This window comes from Dama dama, chromosome 23 (assembly GCF_033118175.1).
Source record: "Dama dama isolate Ldn47 chromosome 23, ASM3311817v1, whole genome shotgun sequence".
Classification (NCBI taxonomy): Eukaryota; Metazoa; Chordata; class Mammalia; order Artiodactyla; family Cervidae; genus Dama; species Dama dama.
In genome coordinates, this window is record NC_083703.1 from 52567688 (window position 1) to 52592142 (window position 24455).

Below are 24455 nucleotides of genomic sequence, written 5' to 3' on the forward strand. Positions count from 1 at the left end.
CCAATATTTTGGCCACCTGATGCGAAAAGCTGACTCATGTGAAAAGACCTTAATGCTGGGAAAGACTGAAGGCAGGAGGAGAAGGGGATGACAGAGGATGAGATGGCTGGATGGAATCACCGGCTCAATGGACATGGATTTGAGTAAACTCCAGGAGTTGGTGATGGACAGGAGGCCTGGCGTGCTGCAGTCCATGGGGTCGCAGAGTCGGACACGACTGAGCGACTGAGCAACTGAACTGAACTGAATACATGAAATAGAAACAAAGAAAACAATACAAAAATTAATAAAACTAAAAGCTGGTTCTTTGTGAAGATAAACAAAATTGATTAACCTTTAGCCAGACTCATCAAGCAAAAAAAGGGAGGATTCAAATCAACAAAATTAGAAATGAAAAAGAAATTACAACTGATATCATAAAAATACAAAAGATAGTAAGTAAATAATTAAGCAACTATATGCCAATAAAATCGACAACCCAGAAGAAATGGACAAATTCTTAGAAAAGTAAACTTTCCAAGACTAAACCAAAAGAAACAGAAAATATAAGCAGATAAATCACAAGTAATAAAATGAACTATAATTAAAAATCTTCCAACAAACAAAATTTCAAGACAAGATGACTTCACAGGCAAATTCTATCAAACATTCAGGGAAGAGGTTAGCACTCATCCATCTCAAACTCTTCCAAAAAACTGTAGAGGAGGGAACATTCCTAAGCTAACTCTAGGAGGCCACCATCACCCTGATACCAAAGCCAGACAAAGATATCACACAAAATAGAAAATTACCAGGTTAATGTCACTGATGAACATGTATGCAAAAATACTAGCAAACAGAATACAAGATTAGGTAAATTAATAGAGGAAGAAAGCAAATTAGTGGTTGTCAGAGACTGGAAGGAAGGGGAAATTGAGGGTCACTTTAAATAGGTATGGGGTTCTTTTGGGGTGATAAAGATGTTTGGAACTAGATAGGGGTCATGCCTGCACAATACTGTGAATGTACCAAATACTATTAAACTGTCCAGTTTTTTAAATTAATTTATTTTAATTGGAAGCTAATTACTTTACAATATTGTAGTGGTTTTGCCGTACATTGACATGAATCAGCCATGGGTGTACATGTGTGCCCCATCCTGAACACCCTCCCACTTCTCTCCCCATCCCGTCCCTCACGGTTGTCCCAGTGCACCAGCTTTTAGTGCCCCGTTTTATGCACTGAGCTTGGACTGGTGATCTATTTCACATATGGTAATATACATGTTTCAATGCTATTCTCTCAAATCATCCCACCCTTGCCTTCTCCCAAAGAATCCAAATGTGTGTTCTTTATATCTATGTCTCTTTTGCTGTCTTGCACATAGGGTCATCATTATCTTTCTAAATTCCATATATATGCGATAATATACTGTATTGGTGTTTTTCTTTCTGACTTACTTCACTCTGTATAATAGGCTCCAGTTCCTCATTAGAACTGATTCAAATGTGTTCTTTTCAATACCTGAGTAATATTCCATTGTGTATATGTACCACAGCTTTCTTATCCATTCATCTGCCAACGGACATCTAGGTTGCTTCCTTGTCCTAGCTGTTGTAAACAGTGCAGCGATGAACACTGGGATACACATGTCTCTTTCAATTCTGGTTTCCTCAGTGTGTATGCCCAGCAGTGGGATTGCTGGGTCATATGGCAGTTCTATTTCCAGTTTTTTAAGGAATCTCCAAACTGTTCTCCATAGTGGCAGTACTACAAACTGTCCAGTTTTAAAGGCTAATTTTATGTTATGTAAATTCCATCTCAATAAAAAATTTTTTTAAAAAAGCAAAAAAAAAGTTAATTATCAGTATGTAGGTTGTTTGAAGCATTCATCAATCTCTTATTCAACTGATTATACAGAAATTATCTATAGGACAATTTTATATATAAGCTCTGGCTTATATAATTTATAAATCTATAAATAAGTATATATATATTTTATATATAAGCTCTGGCCCAATAATTTTGCAAAAATTAGGCTGCAAGTCACTATATCTATTAGATACTAGTGGACACTAACTTTTGTGGCTAGGACACTAATTAATATATTGAATTCTCTTGTCTGGAAGGAGGGTTTTTCATATATTCAGGGTCTGCAGAGTTCCTGCTGAGCTAAAATATAGTGCAGTGTGTACTCTATGAAAGAATCCATGAGACAAGCATGGGGCAGGGGGTAGTTTAACTCTTTTATAATGCCTGCGGAGAGTCTGGCAGTGTGAAAGCCTAGAAAACTCATGAAAGGCCCTTTTATAACCAGGGTGAATGTGGAGCACAAAAGCCAAGTCAGGTGACCTACTTAAAGCTTTGCTTTTACTGATGAGAATTCATTCTCATTCCAGTTTAGTCTCTTTCTAGAAAAAGAAAACCTTACATAATAGTTGTAAATTTAACAAACAGGGAATGTAACTCAAATTATTAAGTTCTCTCAAACATCAGCTCAAACATCAGCTCAAGCTCTGCGGGCAGAGACACAATACTTTCTAAGGTTCTAAGAGGTGTGATCTTGTTTACTTCAGTGTAACAATATGTTCTCTGACTGCTGGTTATGGAGAAATCTAAGTTGTATATCCATCAATCAGATCAGAAGTTTGGGCTAACAATATTATGAGAGGAAATAGTTTCTTAATCCCTCCCTGGAATTTACACAAAGCAAAGGGATGCTAAACTGTATGGTAAGGTAAGAACAAACCAAAGTTGCCTCAAAGCAGGGAACCACTCACTTGCTCATTTGTTCAGGCAAACTCTTATCTTGTAGCAAGTGGGGCTGCAAAAGAGAAGGGTGCTCCTGCCCTTGAGGAGCTCACATCTCAAGTGTTCTCTCACCCACCATTCTCATGTTACCCAAAACATTTCAGGCTAGTCAATAAAATCCTTGTACTCCAGGAGGTAGATAAACATGGCTTTTCTAAATTTTGATTCATCTATTTTCTTTCCTTTAAATAGAGGAATAAAATGGAAAATTCTCATTCTTCTCTGCTATGATTAATTCCCCATTAAAAGCATGACCTGATCTGTTCTCATTTTGCTAAGTCAACAGGTGCAATGCTTACTATACACACCAAACAGTGCAAACACTTGTAAGGAATACAAAGAAACTTGACATGCTCTCTCTCCTCATATGCTTCTTTCATTACTTCCCATTCCATCTCCACATTTGTCCCCTCCTTCTCTCCCTTCACTTTGCTCTGAATGAAGAATTAGATAACTGGTCTAAGATCACAGAACTAGATCTAGTACCTAGATTTGTCAATTTCCAATTCACCAGTCTTTCTGAAACAAAATGAAAGTAAAATGGTGGTGGAAGAAGGGTAGGAAGGTGTGGTCTCCCAGACTCATTATTATGGTTCTAAATCAATCTCACTCAATCTAGGGATTCCCTGATAGCTCAGTTGGTAAAGAATCCGCCTGTACTGCAGGAGATCCCAGACTGATTCCTGGGTCGGGAAGATTCTATGAAGAAGAGACAGGCTACCCACTCCAGTATTTTTGGGCTTCCCTTGGGGCTCAGTTTGTAAACAATCCACCTGCAATGCAGGAGACCTGGGTTCAATCCCTGGGTTGGGAAAAGCCCCTGGAGAAGGGAAAGGCTACCCACTCCAGTATTCTGGCCTAGAGAATTCCATGGACTGTATAGTCCATGGGGTCGCAAAGAGTCGGACACGATGCAGCAACTTTCACTTTCAAATCAATCCCAACTCTCTCCCCCTGCCCAAGTTTTTTGTTGCCATCCATTCCCTGACTGGCACTGCTGCTGTTTGAACACTTCTGCTCCCAGTCTTGTCACATCAGCCAGGTCTCGGTTTTAACAAAACTTGCTCCAGTTAGTTAAAAAGGACCATTCTCACTCCCTCCCTACCCCAAATATTCACTGCCATAAAGATCTATTCATTACTTTCCAAAAACTTAATTGCATACACATTTACCTATGAATTATAATCAATACTCTGTGCTCCATGTGAATCAAAGACTACGACTACTCTGCTCACAGGATCTACCCAACAGCTAGCCAAGTTCCCCACACATAACAAGTACCCCAGGTAGTGGACTGCCTCTGCTTAACAGCAGTACAAACCCTGAAACTGGATTAAAACAATCCAAGACCCCCAAGAAAGACTAGTAACAAATGTAAATCCTCCAGAAAAAGATATATTAGGTCTCATATTATTTCTATAAGCAATTTTTAAAATGTTTGGTTCATGAGAAAATAACAAGAAAAACAGTAAAAAACAGACAAGAACAGTACCACAGCATTGAGAATTTCAAGCAAGCGTTAGTGCTACTAAGAAATGTAATAGAAAAACTAGAAAAAGAAAAAAGACCAAACAGACGTTTTAGAACTGAGAAAACACAATATTTGAAACAAAGATCTCAATAGAAGGATTTAAGAACAGATAAAATACAGCTGAAGAGAAAGTTCATGAAATGGAAGATAGGTCAAAACAATGTATCTAGAATAAAGCAGAGGGAGGCAAGAGGATAAAAAACATACAAGAGAGGATAAGAGGTATAGAGAATATGAGTGAGATGATCTAATGTACATGCAATATGAGGCCCAGATAAGAGGAAAGAGAGAAATGAGACAGAAGAAATATTTCAAGAGACAAAGGCTAAAAATTCCCCCAAACTGATAAAAGATACCAAGCCACAGATTTATGTCGCTCCAAGAACCCCAAGCAGATAAACAAACATGAAATCTATGTATAGATACACCAAAGTAATACTTCTGAAAAAGAATTTTTAAAAAAATTAAGCATTAAGAAAGGAGAAAAAAAGACACCCTGGTAGACTACAAAGATGGCTACAAACATTCCTCCCATTTCTGTACATACATCTTTTATAATGAGACTTTAGTATTCCTCCTACCAAAAGGTGAAATATATTTCCCCATCTCTTTTGAATTTAAGCTGGCCTTGTGACTCGGGCTTCCCTGATAGCTCAGTTGGTAAAGAATCCACCTGCAATGCAGGAGACCCAGTTCAATTCCTGGGTCGGGAAGATCTGCTGGAGAAGGGATAGGCTACCCACTCCAGTATTCTTGGGCTTCCCTTGTGACTTCAGCTGGTAAAGAATCTGCCTGCAAAGCGGAAGACCAGGGTTTGACCCCTGGGTTGGGAAGATCCCCTGGAGAAGGGAAAGGCTACCCACTCTAATATTCTAGCCTGGAGAATTCCATGGACTGTATAGTCCATGGGGTCATAAAAAGTTGGACATGACTGAGCAACTTTCACTTTCACTTGTGACATGACTGAGCAACTTTCACTTTCACTTGTGACTTGACTGAACCAATAAAATCCAACAGAAGTGATGGTGTAATTTTTAAGTTGAGACCTAAAGAGAACTTATAGCTTTCATTTTGCTCTCTGGGAACACTGCTGCCATAATGTGAAATAGCCCATGCTGACCTCTTCACATAGACAGCTCCAGCAAACAGGTAACACCAACTGTCAGACATGTACTTAAAACAATCTCAGTCCCAGATTAACCACTAGCTGACTACAGCTACACAGATGACTCTAGTCAATACCATAGAGGAACTAAACAGCAAACCCAGCACAGACTGCTGATTCACAGAATCATAGCTAATTACAACTTATGGTGGGGTTATGTCCAGATATACTTACTATAAGCTGAAAAAAGTCCAATTCAAAAATGCATTTAAGAAAAAAAAAAAATGCATTTAAGGATGGACCCAGAGTGTCATACTGAGTGAAGTTAAGTCAGACAGAGCAGAAATATCATATGACATCCCTTATATGTGGAATTTTAAGAGAAATGATTTAAAAAATGCATTTAAAAAATTTCTTTTAATGTATTTAGTAATTTAACCTACCAAACATAAGAGCTTATCTTAGTTTACCTTAAATGTGCTCAGAACACTTAACATTAGCCTACAGTTGAGCAAAATTTTATAATAAAGTATGAATATCTCACATAACTTATTGAATACAGTGGGTAGCTAAATCTAATCAGTGGAAAGCATGAACAGAACAAAAAGTTGATTCCCTAAGTCAGGGAATTCTCTAAAGACTACCTTCAAAATTCAACTTTTTTGAGTCTCTAAGCTATTGCCCAACCCCTCATTAGATTCTGAACTAGACAAGTTGCCACTATTGGGTGAGTCATTTCCTTAAACTGAATCTTTTTATATATACATGCACATGCAACGTACTGGTTCTGTTTCTTTGGAGAATCCTGACTACTATAGACAGAAGCCAGAGGACAATGTAATGCTAATCATAAAAGGGGGAAAAAAAAAAATTGCCATCTTAGAATTCTACAGTCAGCAAAAATATCTTAAGACTCTTGAGGTGAAATTTAAGAATTTTCAGATCAAGAAAAGCAGACAAAATTCATCACTGGCAAAACTACAGTAAGAAATTACTAAATGACACTTTTTCAGGTAGAGGGAAAACAATTCCTAAAAGAGTCTGAGAGGAGACTCGGAAATGAAAATGGTAATATGTAGATACATCTAAATGTATACCAACCATATAAAACAATAATAATGTCTTTTGGAGTTTAAAACAAAAATATACATACATGGAGAGGGAGACTGAAGAGGTCAACTGTTTCAAGGTCTTTACACTGTTTAAGAACCAATGTACCAATATATTGTTAACATTAATCTGACAGTCTAACCTGCTTGTTGTAATCTCTAAAGTAACCACAAAACAATACAGAGTCTATAACTTTAAGGATAAGAGGGGGGAAATGCAGTAGTAAAAAAGCCAATCAATGCAAAAGCAAGAAGAGAGAAAAAGGAACCTAGAACAAATGGGTCAAATAGAAAGCACGGAGTAAGACGGCAGATTTAAATTAAAATATATTAATTATGGGCTTCCCTTGTAGCTCAGTTGGTAAAGAATCTGCCTGCAATGCAGAAGACTCAGGTTTGATTCCTGGGTCAGGAAGATCCCCTGGAGAAGGAAATGGCAACCCACTCCAGAATTCTTGCCTGGAGAACTCCATGGATAGAGGAGCCTGGCGGGCTACAGTCCATGGGGCTGCAAAGAGTCAGACATGATTTAGTGACTAAGCCACCAACCATATTAAATACATTAAATGAACTGCTGCTGCTGCTAAGTCACTTCAGTTGTGTCCGACTCTGTGCGATCCCATAGACGGCAGCCCACCAGGCTCCCCCATCCCTGGGATTCTCCAGGCAAGAATACTGGAGTGGGTTGCCATTTCCTTCTCCGATGCATAAAAGTGAAAAGTGAAAGTGAAGTCGCTCAGTCGTGTCTGACTCTTAGCAACTCCACGGACTGCAGCCTACCAGGCTCCTCCGTCCATGGGATTTTCCAGGCAAGAGTACTGGAGTAGGTTGCCACTGCCTTCTCCCATGAAATGAACTAAATGTTACAATTAAAATATGAAAATTATAAGACCTAAAAGCAAAAAAAAAAAATGAACTATGTGCTGTTTTTAAGAAACATTTAAAATATAAATACATATAAAAGTTGAAAATTAAAAAGCAGAAAAATCCATGAAAATAAAATAACTCTGGTATCGATATCTGACAAAGCACGCATGCACACATATACGTGCACACACAATAATTGTAAAGATCTTAAAATTCTAACCAAGAAAATATAGCACATGTTATAATTATACTATATTGAGACCAAGTAAGTCTTACTTCAGAAATTTAGCAACGATCTGTTCTTAGGAAACATATTAATAAACATTTTCTCACAAAAATAATTCAAAATATAAAAGCCACATGATTACCTTGATGGTTGCCAGAAAAGCTGCTTGTAAAACTCTTGATCTTTAAAAATGCATTCATTAAAAAAAAAAAATGCATTCATTAGACAAAAACATTTACTGAGAACTCATTTTGTGCCAGGTCCTACTCCTGGTACTAGAAATGAAACAGTAATAAGCAAAACCTAACTGAATCTCTGCCTTCATGAAACTGCAGTCCAGGAGCAAAAAAACTGACATTAAATAACTCACCTCAGAGACAAACGTGAGAGAAGAATTACAAGACTCTTAACAGCCTATAAGAAGAAAATCTGACCTAGTTCAGGGAGCTCAGTAAAGCTCCTTGAGGACTCCTGACTCTTGAACTGAGAAGTTAAGGATGAACAGGAGTTGAGCAGGCAAGGTCTAGAGCACAAAGAACAAGGAAGATCATGGTACTAGAGAAGGGTGGAGATGTATCCAGGTCAGGATCACATATGGGGGATTTTTCTTTGTCCTAAGAGCATTAAGAAGCCTTTGAAGAGTAGAAACATGAATTCTATTTCTACTAGAGGGTGACTTACCTGTCAGGCATTTTGGAATGAATACTCTGGCTGGGTACAGGGCAGTGGTCCCCAATCTCTTTGGCACCAAGGACCAGCTTCATGGAAGATAATTTTTCCATGGACCCAGGGTGGTGATGGTGGTGAAGAGTTTCAGAATGATTCAAGTGCATTATATTTATTGTGCTCCTATGAGAATCTAATGCTGCCGCTGATTTGACTGGAGGTAATGTGAGCAATGAAATACAGACGAAGCTTCGCTCACCCACTGCTCATCTCCTGCTGTGCGGCCTGGTTCCTAACAGGCCATGGACCAGCACTGTGGGGACCGCTTGTATAGAGGACAGAGTTCAGGATGTGAGGAGAAAGCCAGGCTACTGGCAAAGATGTAAAGTATTACAAGTAGGAGACATTTAGAAGGTAAACTGCACAGCACTTGATTAGTGGACTTTCTCTTGAGCTGAGAGAGAGGAAGGCGTCAAATGCTACTCCTCGGATTTCTGGTTTACCGAGTTTGCGCCCTTTGATGAGTCAAAGAACAAAGGAAAATAATCACATTTGTGAGGGAAAGTTCTCAGGAATCCTTAAAAATCAGAAACAAAAGAATTTTTCAACTGAGAAAATTAAATATCTCAACATAATGGTCAACAACATACTGAAAAGTAAAACACTGAAATCATTTTCATTTATCAGTAAAGCAGGACAAAAAAGCACATAAGCTATCATTACAATGATTTAATCTTCTACAATAGAGGTCGGCACACAATCTCTGTTGCAACTACTCAACTCTGCTGCTGTACTATATAAGCAGCTGTAGACAATGTGAAAATGAATGGGCACAGTTGTATTTCAAAAAAAATTCATTTATGAACACTTAAATTTCATGTAGTGTTCCTACGGTATCCTTTTGAGTCTTTTCCCATCCACTTAAAAACGTAAAGCCCATTTTGTGCTCATATGTCATACCAAAAAAAAAGGCAGTAGGCTGAATATGGGAGAAGAGCCAGTTGTATTACAATACAATAATACAATAAATATTGAAATAAATATTACAATAAGATAATACAGATTTTAAATTATTTGGAAATTATTTTAAAGCAGCTATCCTAAACACTCTCCAAAAAGATATCGTAAACACTCAGGAAACAGAAGATATAAAGAATATCAGACAGAAATTTTAGAACTAAAAGCAATAAAGTTGACACTGAAAAAGAAACAATCAGAGCAAAGGAACACTGGATGGGGACTTCCCCTGAGGTCTAGTGGTTAAGGTTTCACCTCCCAACACAAGTGGTGCAGGTTCAATCCCTGATCAGGGAGCTAGAATTCCCTATGCTTCACTGTGGCCAAAAAACCAGAATACAGACAAGAAAAGCAATATTGTAACAAATCCAATAAAGACTTTAAAAACTCAACAGCAGAATGGAAATGACAGAGGATACAATCAATGAACTTAAAAACAAATCAATAGAAAAGGTCCAATCTACAACTGAGAGGAAAGAGATTAAAAAACAGAAATGAAAAGCACCTCAGAGTCCTGTGGGACAATAATAAAGATCTAACATTTTCACCACTACAGTCCCAAAAAATGAGAAGAAAAAGAATGCAGAGATAAATATATATATGTATTTGAAAAATGATGGCTGAAAATATTTCAAATGTAGTTAAGGATTATAAACCTTCAAACTGATGAAAAGTTCTGAAAGAAGCCAGAGAGCAATGATACGCTACTTCTAAGAGAATAACAATTTGAAGGACAGTATATTTTCCACCAAAAACCATGGAAACTAAAAGGAAGTATATAATATTTTTCAAATGCTAAAAGGATCAAGCCAAAATATTCAGTTCAGTCGTTCAGTCATGTCTGACTCTTTGCGATCCCATGAACCACAGCACATCAGGCCTCCCTGTCCATCACCAACTCCCAGAGTTTACTCAAACCCATGTCCATCAAGTCGGTGATGCCATCCAACCATCTCATCCTCTGTCGTCCCCTTCTCCTCCTGCCCTCAATCTTTCCCAGCATCAGGGTCTTTTCAAATGAGTCAGCTCTTTGCATCACGTGGCCAAAGTATTGGAGTTTCAGCTTTAACATCAGTCCTACCAATGAACACCCAGGACTGATCTCCTTTAGGATGGACTGGTTGGATCTCCTTGCAGTCCAAGGGACTCTCAAGAGTCTTCTCCAACACCACAGTTAAAAAGCATCAATTCTTCGGTGCTCAGCTTTCTTTATAGTCCAACTCTCACATTCATACATGACCACTGGAAAAACCATAGCCTTGACTAGACGGACCTTGGTTGACAAAGTAATGTCTCTGCTTTTCAATATGCTGTCTAGGTTGGTCCTAACTTTCCTTCCAAGGAGTAAGCGTCTTTTAATTTCATGGCTGCAATCACCATCTGCAGTGATTTTGGAGCCCAGAAAAATAAAGTCAGCCACAGTTTTCCCATCTATTTGCCACGAAGTGATGGGACTGGATGCCATGATCTTAGTTTTCTGAATGCTGAGCTTTAAGTCAACTTTTTCACTCTCCTCTTTCACTTTCATCAAGAGGCCCTTTAGTTCTTCTTCACTTTCTGCCATAAGGGTAGTATCATCTGCATATCTGAGGTTATTGATATTTCTCCCGGCAATCTTGATTTCAGCTTGTGCTTCTTCCAGCCGAGTTTCTCATGATGTACTCTGCATATAAGTTAAATAAGCAGGATGACAATATACAGCCTTGATATACTCCTTTTCCTATTTGGAACCAGTCGTTGTTCCAGTTCAGTTCTAACTGTTGCTTCCTGACCTACATACTGGTTTCTCAAGATGCAGGTCAGGTGGTCTGGTATTCCCATCTCTTTCAGAATTTTCCACAGTTTGTGGAGATCCAAATAGTCAAAGGCTTTGGCATAGTCAATAAAGCAGAAATAGATGTTTTTCTGAAACTCTCTTGCTTTTTCGATGATCCAGTGGATGTTGGCAATTTGATCTCTGGTTCTTCTGCCTTTTCTAAAATCAGCTTGAACATCTGGAAGTTCACGGTTCATGTATAGCTGAAGCCTGCCTTGGAGAATTTTGAGCATTACTTTACTAGCATATGAGATGAACAGAATTGTGTGGTAGTTTGAGCATTCTTTGGCACTGCTTTTCTTTGGGATTGGAATGAAAACTGACCTTTTCTAGTCCTGTGGCTACTGCTGAATTTTCCAAATTTGTTGGCATATTGAGTGCAGCACTTTCACAGCATCATCTTTCAGGATTTGAAATAGCTCAACTGGAATTCCATCACCTCCACTAGCTTTGTTCCTAGTGATGCTTCCTAAGGCCCACTTGACTTCACATTCCAGGATGTCTGGCTCTTGGTGAGTGATCACACCATTGTGATTATCTGGGTCGTGAAGATCTTTTTTGTACAGTTCTTCATATTACATTAGAGTAAAAACATCCTTCAGTAATGATGATCATAAAGACACTGGCAGATGAAGGAAATAATATATCATCAACAAAACAGCTCTAAAAGAATGGTTAAAGGGATTTCTTCACACAGGAAATAAATGACAGAAACCTCAAACATCAGGAATAATGAGCAGTAGAAAGGGTGTGTGCCCACACGTGTATATATGCTGTATATGTATTGTGCATGAACATATACATAAATACATATATACTAAACTATTTTTCCCTTGTTCAGTTTTTAAAATTATGTTTGATGCTTGAAAGTAAAAATTGTAACATTGCCCTGTGGTTTTCAACATACATAAAGGTAACACTTAAGACAACTGTTTCATAAAGGGGGTAAGGGCCTAAAAGGTAGTAAGGTTTCCACCTTCCACTTAAAGTGGCAAAAGATCAACTAGCAGATTGGGATAAATTATGTACACATATTTTAATCCCTAGAGCAATCACATAAAAAAACTATACAAAGAGATACACTAAAACCATTATAAAAAACCAAACTGGAGTACTAAGAAAATGTTCAAGTAACCCACAGGAATACAAGAAAGGGAAAACAGAAGAAAAATATGAAACTTTGCCATTCATAAAATGGCAAACAAATGCAAAATACTGAAAATTACATTCAATATAAATAGTCTAAATACACCAACTAAAAAGACAAGGATGAGAAGAATTGGTTAAAAAAGGAAAAAGACCTAACTATATGCTGTCTATGGGGCTTCCCTAATAGCTTAGTTGGTAAAGAATCTGCCTGCAATGCAGGAGACCTGGGTTGGGAAGATCCCCTGGAGAAGGGAAAGGCTACCCACTCCAGTATTCTGGCCTGGAAAATTCCATGTATAGTATATGAGGTTGCAAAGAGTTGCACATGACTGAGTGACTTTCACTTCAATTCACTTCATATGCTGTCTATAATAAATTTACTTCAAATATAATGATATAGAAAGGTTAGAAATAAATGGATTCCATGTTTTAGAAGGAAAAAAGGAAGGATAAAAAAGTATAGCACAAAAGGTTTTTAGGGTAGTGAAACTATTTGGTATGATACTGTAATGGATATATGTCATTGTGTATTTGTTAAAATCTATAAAATGTACAATACAAAGAATGAATCCTAATGTAATCTATGAACTTCTAGTTAATAATAATGTATCAATATTGGTTTATCAGTTCTAACAAATTAACCACATTAATGCAAAATGTTAATAAGGGAAACTGGTGGGAGTTGGCAAGAAGAGGGTATATGGGAGCTCTGTATTTTCTACTTTGAACTGCCTAAGTTTTTTTGTCAAATTTTTTTAAAAAAATGAATGAGGAGAGACATACCATGCAAATATGGAACAAAAGAAAGCTGAAGTAGCCATGTTACACTGGATAAAGTATTTTTCAGAACAAGGAAAATTATCAGGAACAAAAAGGAATAATACATAATGATTAAAGGGCCAATTTTAAATAGACATAAGATTCTAAATGTGTATGCACCAGAAAACAGCTTCAAAATACAAGAAGCAAAAACTGGCCTAACTGAAATCAGAGAAAGACAAATCAATAACCCCCTCTCAGTAACTGACAAAAAACCTTGACTGAAAATCAGCAACAGAAAGAACACTACCATCAACCAACAAGACCTAACTAACATTTATAGGACACTCCATCCAACAGTAGGCTAGACTTTTTTTGTATACTCTTATGGAATACTCTCTAAGACAGACCACATCCTGGTTCATCGAGCAAACCTTCACAACTGTAAAGAAGGGATATCACTATAGAAACCACAGACATCAAAAGGATAAGGGGATACTAAGAACAACTGTATACAGAAATCCAACAAATCAGACAAAATGCACAAATTCCTTGAAAATAACAAACTCCTATAACTTTTAAAGAAATGTTTAACTTCAGAAAAACGAATCTTAAGGCCAAGATGGCTTCAATGGCAAGTCCCACAAATATTTAAAAAGGAAATAATATCCATTCTACACTTACGATAATAACACCCATTCTATCTCTTCCAAAAAATAGAAGACGAACACTTTCCAATTCTCATTTTTATACTGATATTATCCTGATAAAACCAGACAGTAAACAAAAACAAAATTACAGACCTATTTCCCTTATGAACATAGAAACAAAAATCCTCAGCAGAATATTACCAAACCAAATGCATAAAAATACATAAAAAGAAAAATATACCATAAACAAGTGGGATTTATCCCAGGAATGTAAGGCTGCTTCCAAAAAAACTGTTAATCAACAGATTCTATCAACAGAGGCAGAGAAAACATTTGACACAACCCAACTATCACTCATGAGAAAAATGCTCAGCAAACTTGAAATTTAAGGAATTTCTCCCACTACCTGACAAAAGGCATCTAAACAAAACAAAAACAAAAAACCTAGTCTGAATACTTCCTCCTAAAATTATGAATAAAGCCAAGATACCTGCTCTCACCATTCCTATTTAACATAGTACCCCAAGTCCTAGCCAGTGCAATAAGGCAAGAAAAGGAAATAAAATTTTCCACAGATTGCAAAGTAGGGGACATGATTAACCTCATAGAAAACCCCAAGGAATCAATTTAAAAACTCTTGAAACTACTTAGTTTAACAATGTCACAAGATATTAAGATCAACACAGAAAAATCAGTAATATTTTACTATACTAAGAATGCCTAAAGAAAAAGCAAACTTAAATGTAACACTGTTTACAATCACTCCCTCAAACAGAAAATATGTAAGTATAAATTTAACATAACATGTTTAGAATCTGGTATGCTGAAATTTATAAAGCACTAATGAAGTAAGGCCTAAATAAATGGGAAGACATACTGTGTGCATGTTTTGGACCACTCAACGTTAGTATAGCTGTCAACTCTCCCTAAAATGATCTATAGATTTAACACAAATCCTATAAAAAGATCATAGTTTTTTTTCCCCCCCTTTTTTTTGGCTACACCACAGAGCAGGCTGATCTTCCCCAGCCAGGGATTGAAATTGTGCCTCCTGAAGTAGAAGTGTGGAGTCTTAACCACTGAATCACCAGGGAAGTACCACAGCATTTTTTTTTGGTAAATACAGAGAAGTTACAGACAATTTTTTTTAGTAGACAGACAAGCTGATTCTAAAATTTATATGAAAAGATAAATGATTCAGAATAAAACAATACTGAAAACTTGGAGGAACAATATTATCAAATTGAAAACTTACCATATAGCTTCAGCAATCAAGAGTGTATGGTACTGAAGAAGGGACAGACACAGAGATCAATAAAACAGGACAGAGAAACCAGACACAGACTCACAATTATGCCTAACTGATCTCTGGCAAAGACTCACAATTATGCCTAACTGATTTCTGGCAAAGATATAAAAGCAATCCAGTGAAGGAAGAATAGTCTTTTCAATAAATGGGGATGGAGCAAATGGACTTCCATAGGCAAAGAAAAAACACAGATCCAAAATTTATGTAAAAATTAACTGCACATGGATCTTAGATGCAAAGATAAAGGGTAAAACTATAAAAAATGGTACAAGAAAACACCGGAGACAACTTTTCTGACCTAGAGTTGGGAAAACAGTTTTTAGACATGACACCAAAGCAAGACCTGTAAGAGAAGACTGGCCTTCATCAAAATTAAAAATCAAGTTTATCAAAGACCCTGTTAGGAAGATTAAAAGACAAGACACAGACTGGGGAGAAAACACATACCTTATAAAGAACACTTATCCGGAAAGTCTCTAAACACAAAAGTGAGAAAACAAAGAATCTCATTAGAATATGGGCAAACACATGAAGAAATATTCACTGAAGAATATATTCAGATGGCAAATAAGGACATGAAGATGTTCACTATCATGAGAAATCAAGCAAATGCAAATTAAAGACATGATGAGATACAATTACAACACCTTTCAGAATGACCAAAAATTTTTAAACATTGACAATGCCAAATGCTAGTGAGGATAGAGAGAAACTTCATTTTTCATATAATGCTAGTGGAAATGCAAAATTTTTATAACCTGCCCAGAAAGTAGTTTGGCAGTTTCTTTAAAAACTAAACATACCACATATATATGGAATTTAGAAAGGTGATAACGATAACCCTATATGCAAAACAGAAAAAGAGACACAGAAATACAGAACAGACTTTTGAACTTTGTGGGAGAATGTGAGGGTGGGATATTTCAAAAGAACAGCATGTATACTATCTATGGTGAAACAGATCACCAGCCCAGGTGGGATGCATGAAAGAAGTGCTCCGGCCTGGTGCACTGGGAGGACCCAGAGGAATCGGGTGGAGAGGGAGGTGGGAGGGGGGATCGGGATTGGGAATACATGTACATCCATGGCTGATTCATTTCAATGTATGACAAAACCCACTGGAAAAAAAAAAAAAACAACTAAACATACACTTACCATACAACATAACCATGGCACTTCTGGGCATTTATCCCAGAGAAATGGAAAACATGTCCACACAATGTGTACATGAATGTTCATAACAGTTTTTTGTATACCTCCAAATTGGACTTAATACAAATGTCTTTCACCAAGAAGATGAATAAACTGCAACACATTCATACAATGTAGTACTACTTAGCTACAAAAAAAGAACAAATTACTGACACACACAAAAACTTGGATGGATCTCAAAGGCATTATGCTGAGTGAAAAAGCCAATCTCAAAAGGTTACAACACATTCCATTTATATACCATTCTAAAATGAAAACCTTGTGATTTTCATTTCAGTGATAGATTGCTTCACTGGTAGCTCAGCTGGTAAAGAATCTGCCTGCAATGCAGGAGACCCTGGTTTGATTCCTGGGTCAGGAAGATCCCTTGGAGAAAGGATAGGCTACCCACTTCAATATTCTTGGGCTTCCCTGATGGCTCAGATGGTAAAGAATCCACCTGCAATGAGGGATTTGATTGATCCCTCGGTTGGGAAGATCCCCTGAAGAATTCCATGGATTGTCCAGTCAATGGGGTTGCAAAGAGCTGGACACAACTGAGTGACTTTCACAGTGATAGGTTGCCACAGTTATGCTGGGGAGAGGATCTGGTGATTATAAAGGGGTAGCATGAGGGATTTTTTTCTTCTTTGTGGTGGTGAAACAGTACTGTATCCTGATTATGGCAGTGGTTAGACAATTTGATAAAATTTCAGTGCTGGATTCAGAAAGCCAATTAAAACCAGTCCTTGTCTGGGACTTCCCTGGTGGTCTAGTAGTTACGACATTGTGCTTCCACTGCAGGGGTTGATGCCTGGTAGGGGAACTAAGATCTGGCAGCCAAAAAAACAGGAAAACAAACAAAACAAAAAACAAAAACAGTTCTTGCCTTCAATGAGCTCATGGCCCTCAGGCAAACTTCTTTTTTGTGTCCCTAACTTATGCTATACACTCCTTGAAAGCAGAATCTTCACTCAGCAAATGCCCAATACATGAGGAACAAAAGACTAACAATGCTTGGTTTAGAAACATACTATAGTTTTCTCATACATGAGAAATTGAGAAAGCAATTCTTTTCCTTAGAGAGCCAACAGAGTAGAGGGAAAAAACATGGACCGTGAAGTCACACAAACTTGTGTATGAATCTTAGCTCTGAGACGACTACAGCTTAGAAAAAGCTCTTGGTTTTTATGTTTTGAGTTTTCATTTCCTCATCTTTAAAATAGCAATGTCTCCCACTGATAACAGGGGACTGTTATGAGTACTAGAAAAAAAATAATATAGGGAATTCCCTGGTGGTCCAGTGGGTAGGACCTCCAACTAAGATCCCATGTACCACAGAGCATAGCCAAAAAAAAAAAGTAATATAAATGTAAATATATCTACATGTAAAACTCCATCATAAAATCTAGTACACAGCAGGCATTTTCCAAGTTTCCCCATACACCTGTTCCTTATTCACTAATCCTTCACTATGACCAAAATGATCATTTGTACTCAAATTACACATTTCTTTGCCTTGACTTTTCTGGCTTCAATTAACCCCTCACCTTAACGTACACCTTCAAGATGAGAAACTCAAATTCTATATAACTCAATATCATAACACTCAAATTTGTAAGACTTTACTCTTAAAACTTTTCCCCTAAGAAGCATTCTACAGGTTCCTTGAACGTCAAAATTTGCACATGTAGTGATGAGGATGAAAATAGTAATGCATTCATGTTGGTAGTAACAGCTCACTCTGTTCCTCATTTCCACAGCCACTCTGGGATGTGATCAGCAGTTGGAATTTTACTTTGGGGTTCCTGCTGCCACAAACTAGAAATCTTCGGACTCCTAGCAGCCTAGGGTTAGAGTATCCACAAATGTTTAAGTAAATTTTCTTCAGTCAGTGCCTGCTTCACTGCCAACATTTCCACGTCTTGGGCCTTTCCTACCACAGATCCCTCCTGATCACGAGCGCGTCCCATGAGTTTTCTGGGCTGTGGCTTCCTCCATTTAGTTCTTCTCTCCCAATTCCCTTTCTTTCACCTACTATAGGCCCTAATGCATCTTTCTCATTGTTAAATTATTTTTTATTTACTTTTATTATTATTATTCCTCCACTATCATTTCAGTGAGGTGCTATCAGAAAGAAAGAATAAATGTCTTTAATCTGGCATCATGAACCAGAAGTCTGTAACTTGATTTTTCTTTTTTTTGTCCTACACTATTTTATGGTCATTTTTTTATGTCAGCTCACACAATCTCACCTCACCCTCATTAATGACGGCACTGTTCAGAAGCAGTGATGTACATTAAGTAAATAATAAAGAATTTGCTTAAATATACAGCAGGGACTAAAGTTGGGAGAATAGGAAAAACGAAGAGAGCTAATGCTATGGTCAAGTCCTCTGCATTCTTCAAAGTTTAACAGCCAGCTCATGCCCACTTACTCTGCCAGCTGACAAGTCTTTCCTATGTACTCAAAGCTGTTACTCAACTTTTCTAAACTTTCATTCTTAAAAACGAAAGAATAGGCAAGGATCACCAAAGATAAACAGGAAAAGAAAATGACTGGAGGAAACAGGAATGATTCCAGAAAAAAAAAAAAGAAAACTTTTAAAAACTATCTTCAGTGATAAAACAAAAAAAAGAAGCAAAATCATAAAACAAGAAACAGTTCTAGAAAATTTTTAAATAAACTGAAAATAATTCAATAGAAAGAATGAGAGACAAAGTCATGACAATCTCCCAGAAGAGAGACCTGAAAAAAGGAAACCAAAGAAAAAGAGTTTGAAAACAGGCACGAATAGATAAGAACATTATAAGAGCAATCCAAGAGGCCCAAATTAGAATTTCTGAGAGAAAGAAGAAAACGGAGTGGAGGATGTCATCTAAGATAAACATAAGGCAATCATTAAACATGAAAAATATGAGTCTGCAGATTAAGGGGGCTAGGACTTTCCTGGTGGTCCAGTGACTGAGAATTCACCTTCCAATGCAGGGGACATGGGTTGGATCCTGATTGGGAAAACAGGATTCCACGTAACAGAAAGCAACTAAGGCTGCATGCCATAACTAAGAAAAGCCCGTGTGCTGCAAAGAAAGATCCCTTATGCTGCAACCAAGAGCCAATGCAGCCAAAAAAATAAACATCTTCAAAAATAAAAACAACAACAACAAACAGATTAAGGGACCCATCAAGTACACCACTATGGAAGTTTTAGACTACAACTGATCCTTGAACAACTTGGGGGGTTAAAGGTGCCAACCAGACCCCCATTACCACCACCAGTCCCCAACACAGTCAAAAATCCATGTATAAAGAATGCCTAAGAATCCATGTGCTAGACATAATAGAGAACAGACTTGTGGACACAGTGGAGGGGAAGGAGAGGGCGGGATGAATTGAGACTAGCACTGAAACATACACAGTACCATACATTAATAGACAGCCAGTAGGAATTTGCCATATGACAGAGGGATCTAAACCCAGTGCTCTGTGACAATCTAGAGGGTAGGAGGCAGGAGGGAGGGGACATATGTTGATGTATGGCAGGGACCAACACAGCACTGTAAAGCAATTACCTTCCAATTAACAATAAACTTTAAAAAAAGCATCCATCTGCCAATGCAGGGGACAAGGTTCGATTCCTGGTCCTGGAAGATCTCACACTGCCTGGGGCAAAGAAGCCCATGTGCCACAACTACTGCGCCCCAAAGCCTGTGCTGCACAAGAACAGAGAAGCCACCATAACGAGAAGCCCAGGCACCACAACTAGACAGCAGCCACCCCATCTGGATGAAACTGTAGAAAAGTCAACACACAGCAAGGAAGACCTACCGCAGCCAAAAAAAAAAAAAAAAATTCACGTACAACTTTATATAGTTGGCCTCCCACATTCCAGGTTTTGCATCCTCAGATTCAACCATCATATGGTGCTATATAGTACATTCAACTATACCTCTTTTTATTGCACTTGACACTACTATGCTTTGCAGAAACTGTTTTTTACAAACTGAAGGTCTGTGGCAATCCTGCATCAAGCAAGTCTGTCGGTACCATTTTCCAGTAGCATTTGCTTACTCTGTGTCTCTGCACCCCATTTGGTTAGTTCTTGCAATATTTTGAATATGTTCATTATTATTATATTTGTTATGGTGATCTGTGATCTTTGAGGTTACTATTGCAAAAAGATTATGATTGACTGAAAGCTCATTTTTCACCAATAAAGTATTTCTTAATTAAGGTACTTAGATTTTTTTTTTAGACTTAATATGATTGCACACTTGGTACAAATTTTTCTTTTTCTTTTTTTTGGACTGTCTCATGTGGTTTGTGGTATCATCACAGTCATACCAGGGATTGAAGCTGGGCCCTCAGCAGTGAGAGAGTGGAGCCCTAGCCACTGGACCACCAGGGAATTCCCCCTAAACATAGCTTTTATATGTACTGAGATACCAAAAAAAAATTATGTGACTCACTTTATTGCAGTGGTCTGGAACCAAACCCACAATATCTTCGAAGTATACCTGTATTTATTTTTAAAAATTTGTGTATAAGAGGAGTTCAAGTGTGCCGTTCACACCCGTACTGTTCATGATTAACTATATATGGAAAAAAGAGAAGTTTTCAGAGAAATGAGAAAATAAATTTCCTACAGGAAACAAAATGAGACTAAATTTTACTTCTTATGATGAACAATGAATGCCAGAAAAAAAACAAGCAATGACTTTCAAAGTTCAGAGGGAAAATAACCTGCAACTTAGAATTCTAAACCCAACCATCACTCAAACATGAGGGGAGAACAGACATCAGAAGAATCAGTTTATCTGCTGGGTACTCTTTCTCTTAAGAAGTTACTTGAGAATGAACTTCAGCAAAAAAAAGAAAAGCTTTTAATTTTTAATTAAAAAAAAAACAAACCAAAACTGAGATCTAAGATCAGGGGGAAGGATCCAACTCAAAAATGCAATGAGGAAAATCCCAAGAAAGAGCCATGCAGATGACCTCAAGAATAATAGACTAGAATGTATATGATTGACAGCATGGGGAACAGTAGGATAATAATAAAGATAGACAAAAAAAAAAAAAAGACAAGAAAAAAGAAAATCAGGAACTCCAGAAAGAAAATTCCAGTTGAACTATTTAAATTCCTAAAAGATGATGCTGTGAAACAAACAAGGTTATGCTCAAAATTCTTCAAGCTTGGCTTCAGCAGTAAGTGAACCCAGAACTTCCAGGTGTACAAGTTGGGTTTCAAAGAGGCAGAGGAACCAGAGATCAAACTGCTAACATTCGCTGGATTATGGAGAAAGCAAGGGAATTCCAGAAAAATGTCTACTTCTGCTTCATTGACTACACTAAAGCCTTTGTGTGGACCACAACAAACTGGAAAATTCTTAAAGAGATGGGAGTACTGGACCACCTCACCTGCCTCCTGAGAAACCTGTATGCAGGTCAAGAAGCAACAGTTAGAACTAGATATGGAACAACAGATAGGTTCAAAATTGGGAAAGCAGTACGACAAGGCTGTATATTGTTACCCTGCTTACTTAAATTAAACGCAGAGTACATCATGTGAAATGCCAGGCTGGATGAATCACAAGCTGGAATCAACACTGCCAGGAGAAGTTATCAATAACCTCAGATTATGGACATGATACCACTCTAATGGCAGAAAGTGAAGAGGAACTAAAGAGCCTCTTGATGAGGGTGAAAGAGGAGAGTAAAAAAATGGGCTTAACATTCAACATTCAAAAAACTAAGACCATGGCATCTGGTCTCATCACTTCATAGCAAATAGATGTGGAAAAAGTGGAAACAGTCACAGGTTTTATCTTGGGCTCCAAACTTACTGCAGATGGTGACTGCATCCATGAAATTAAAAGACACCTGCTCCTTGGAAGAAAAGCTATGACAAACCTAAACGGCATATTAAAAAGAAGAGACATCATTTTGCCGACAAAGGTCTATATACTCAAAGCTATGCTTTTTCCAGTAGTTATGTACAGATGTGAGAGCTGGAAGGCTAAGTGCCAAAGAACTGACACTTTTGAACTATGGTGCTGAAGAAGGCTCTTGAGAGCCCCATAGCCTTTAAGGAGGTCCACTGGTCAATCCTAAAGGAAAGCAACCCTGAATATTCACTGGAAGGACTGATGCTGAAGCTCCTATACTCTGGCCCCTGATGTGAAGAGCTGACTCATTGGAAAAGACCCTGATGCTGAGAAAGATTGAAAGTAAAAGGAGAAGGGGTTGGCAGAGGATGAGATGTTTAGATAATATCGCCAACTCAATGGACATGAATATGAGGAAATTTCACAATATCATGAAGGACAGGGAAGGCTGGTATAATCTCCATGGAGTTGCAAGAGTTGGACATGACTTACTGACTGAACAATAACAATAACAATTCATAGTAACATTACTCACAACAGCCAAAAGGTATAGACAACCCAAATGTCCACTGAAGGATGAATAAACAAAATGTGGCATATATGCACAGCAGAAGATCATTTGGCCTTAAAAAGGATAGAAATTCTGATCCATGCTACAACATGAATAAACCTTGAAGATATTATACTAAGTGAAATAAGCTAGACACAAAATGACAAGTACTGTGCGGTTCCACTTACATGTGTACCCAGAGTAGTCAAAGTAGTCAGGGAAAGCAGAATGTGGTTCCCAGGAATTCAGAAAAAGGGAAATGCGGAGTTAGCTATAAAGGGTACGGAATTTCAGTTGAGGAAGATGAAATTCTAGAGACTGCTGGTGGTGATGATGGCTGCACAACAATACAAATATACTTAATGTCAATGATTTGTACACTTTACAACTGATTAAAATGGTTAATTTTTATGTTACGTATTTTTGTACAACAACAACAACAAAAATATGTATATGAATACTTTAACATGTAACACCTTTTCAGTGCTGCTCTCATTCCTTTTCCTTTTCCCAACTCCTGCTAGAAGAACCACTAGTCTGATTTCTATCATCATATCTCCTGGTAACCAAACTGTTATCTACTTTTTTGTGTGTCTGGCTTCTTATATATATCTGTGAGATTCATCCATATTGTTTTGCAGTCGTTCATTACTCTCCATTGCTGAGTACAATTCCATTGTATGAATGTATCACAATATATTCATCTTTTCACCCGTTTTTAGACATTTGATTATTTCTTTTTTTCTTTTTTGCTATTATAAATAAAGCTATAGTGAATATTTACATGCAAATCTTTATGTAGACATATATTTTCATTTCTCAAGGGCAAATACCTAGGGGTAGAATTTCTGGATTATTGGATACATGTAAGTTTAGCTTGTAGAAAATACTCAATGATTTTCCAAAATTACAGCGCTGCTTTACACTGCTGTTTAAAACTTGGAATGATGAGTAAGTTGATAATGAAAATTTACTTTTCCTTTTTAATACAAGTTGTTGTTTAATGCTACACAAACTGAGTACTGAATTCTTTGAAACTCTCAGTGCATCAGCTCTTCAACAAGGATCCATATCACTGTCAACTAAAAAAAAATGCACAATGTGAGTTGTGAGTTAAGTTTTATTTGGAGCAAAATGACAATTATAACCTAGGAGGCAGCAATTCAGACAGCTCTGAGAAACCCTTCTGAAGAGGTGGTAGGAAGGCCAGTGTATTATGTGATTTTGGTAAAGGCAGAATATATGCAATCAGGCACACATTTCTGCAGAATGTTGCTGCCAGCCTCGTAAAGGTGACTGCTAGTCACAAGAAGCACATGTCACCATGAAAGATTTTAGTGCTTTTCTAGATGAGGAGATGCAAGAAGCAGGCTCATAAAATCTTCTCCTGAAAATATCTAACTATCTGAAGGCCTGTTCTGCCAGTTCTTCCCAAAGCACAGAATGCCTCATTCCTGATCTCCACCCTGAATCCTTTCAGGGTGGGGTTGAAGGTCAACGATCTCAGCTTGTAATTTGATCCTTGCAGAGGTAAATGGCAAGTGCCAATTTGTAGTTGACATCAGGATCATCTCTGCTCTACCCACAGAAACTTTGATTCAGCAAGGGCAGGACAGCAGGGTACAGACTTTGGTCTTTTATTTCTTAAAGCTCTTTAAGTGATCCTGGTTCATGACCAGGTTGAGAACCAGTGTCTTAACCAATGATAATTATAACATTTTTAAGCACACACACACACACAACCTGCTCTTGGGACTTCCCCGGTGATCCAGTGGCTAAGACTCTATGTTCCCAATGCAGGGTGCCTGGGTTCGATCCCTAGTGGAGAAGCTAG

The 24455-nt window shown here is 37.6% G+C and overlaps 1 protein-coding gene across 3 annotated transcripts in view; it reads right to left on the minus strand.

The window, feature by feature from the left end:
* The window catches only part of PTPRA (protein tyrosine phosphatase receptor type A), a 164719-nt gene that overhangs the window by 93025 nt on the left and 47239 nt on the right, over positions 1 to 24455 (minus strand). The window lies entirely within an intron of this gene.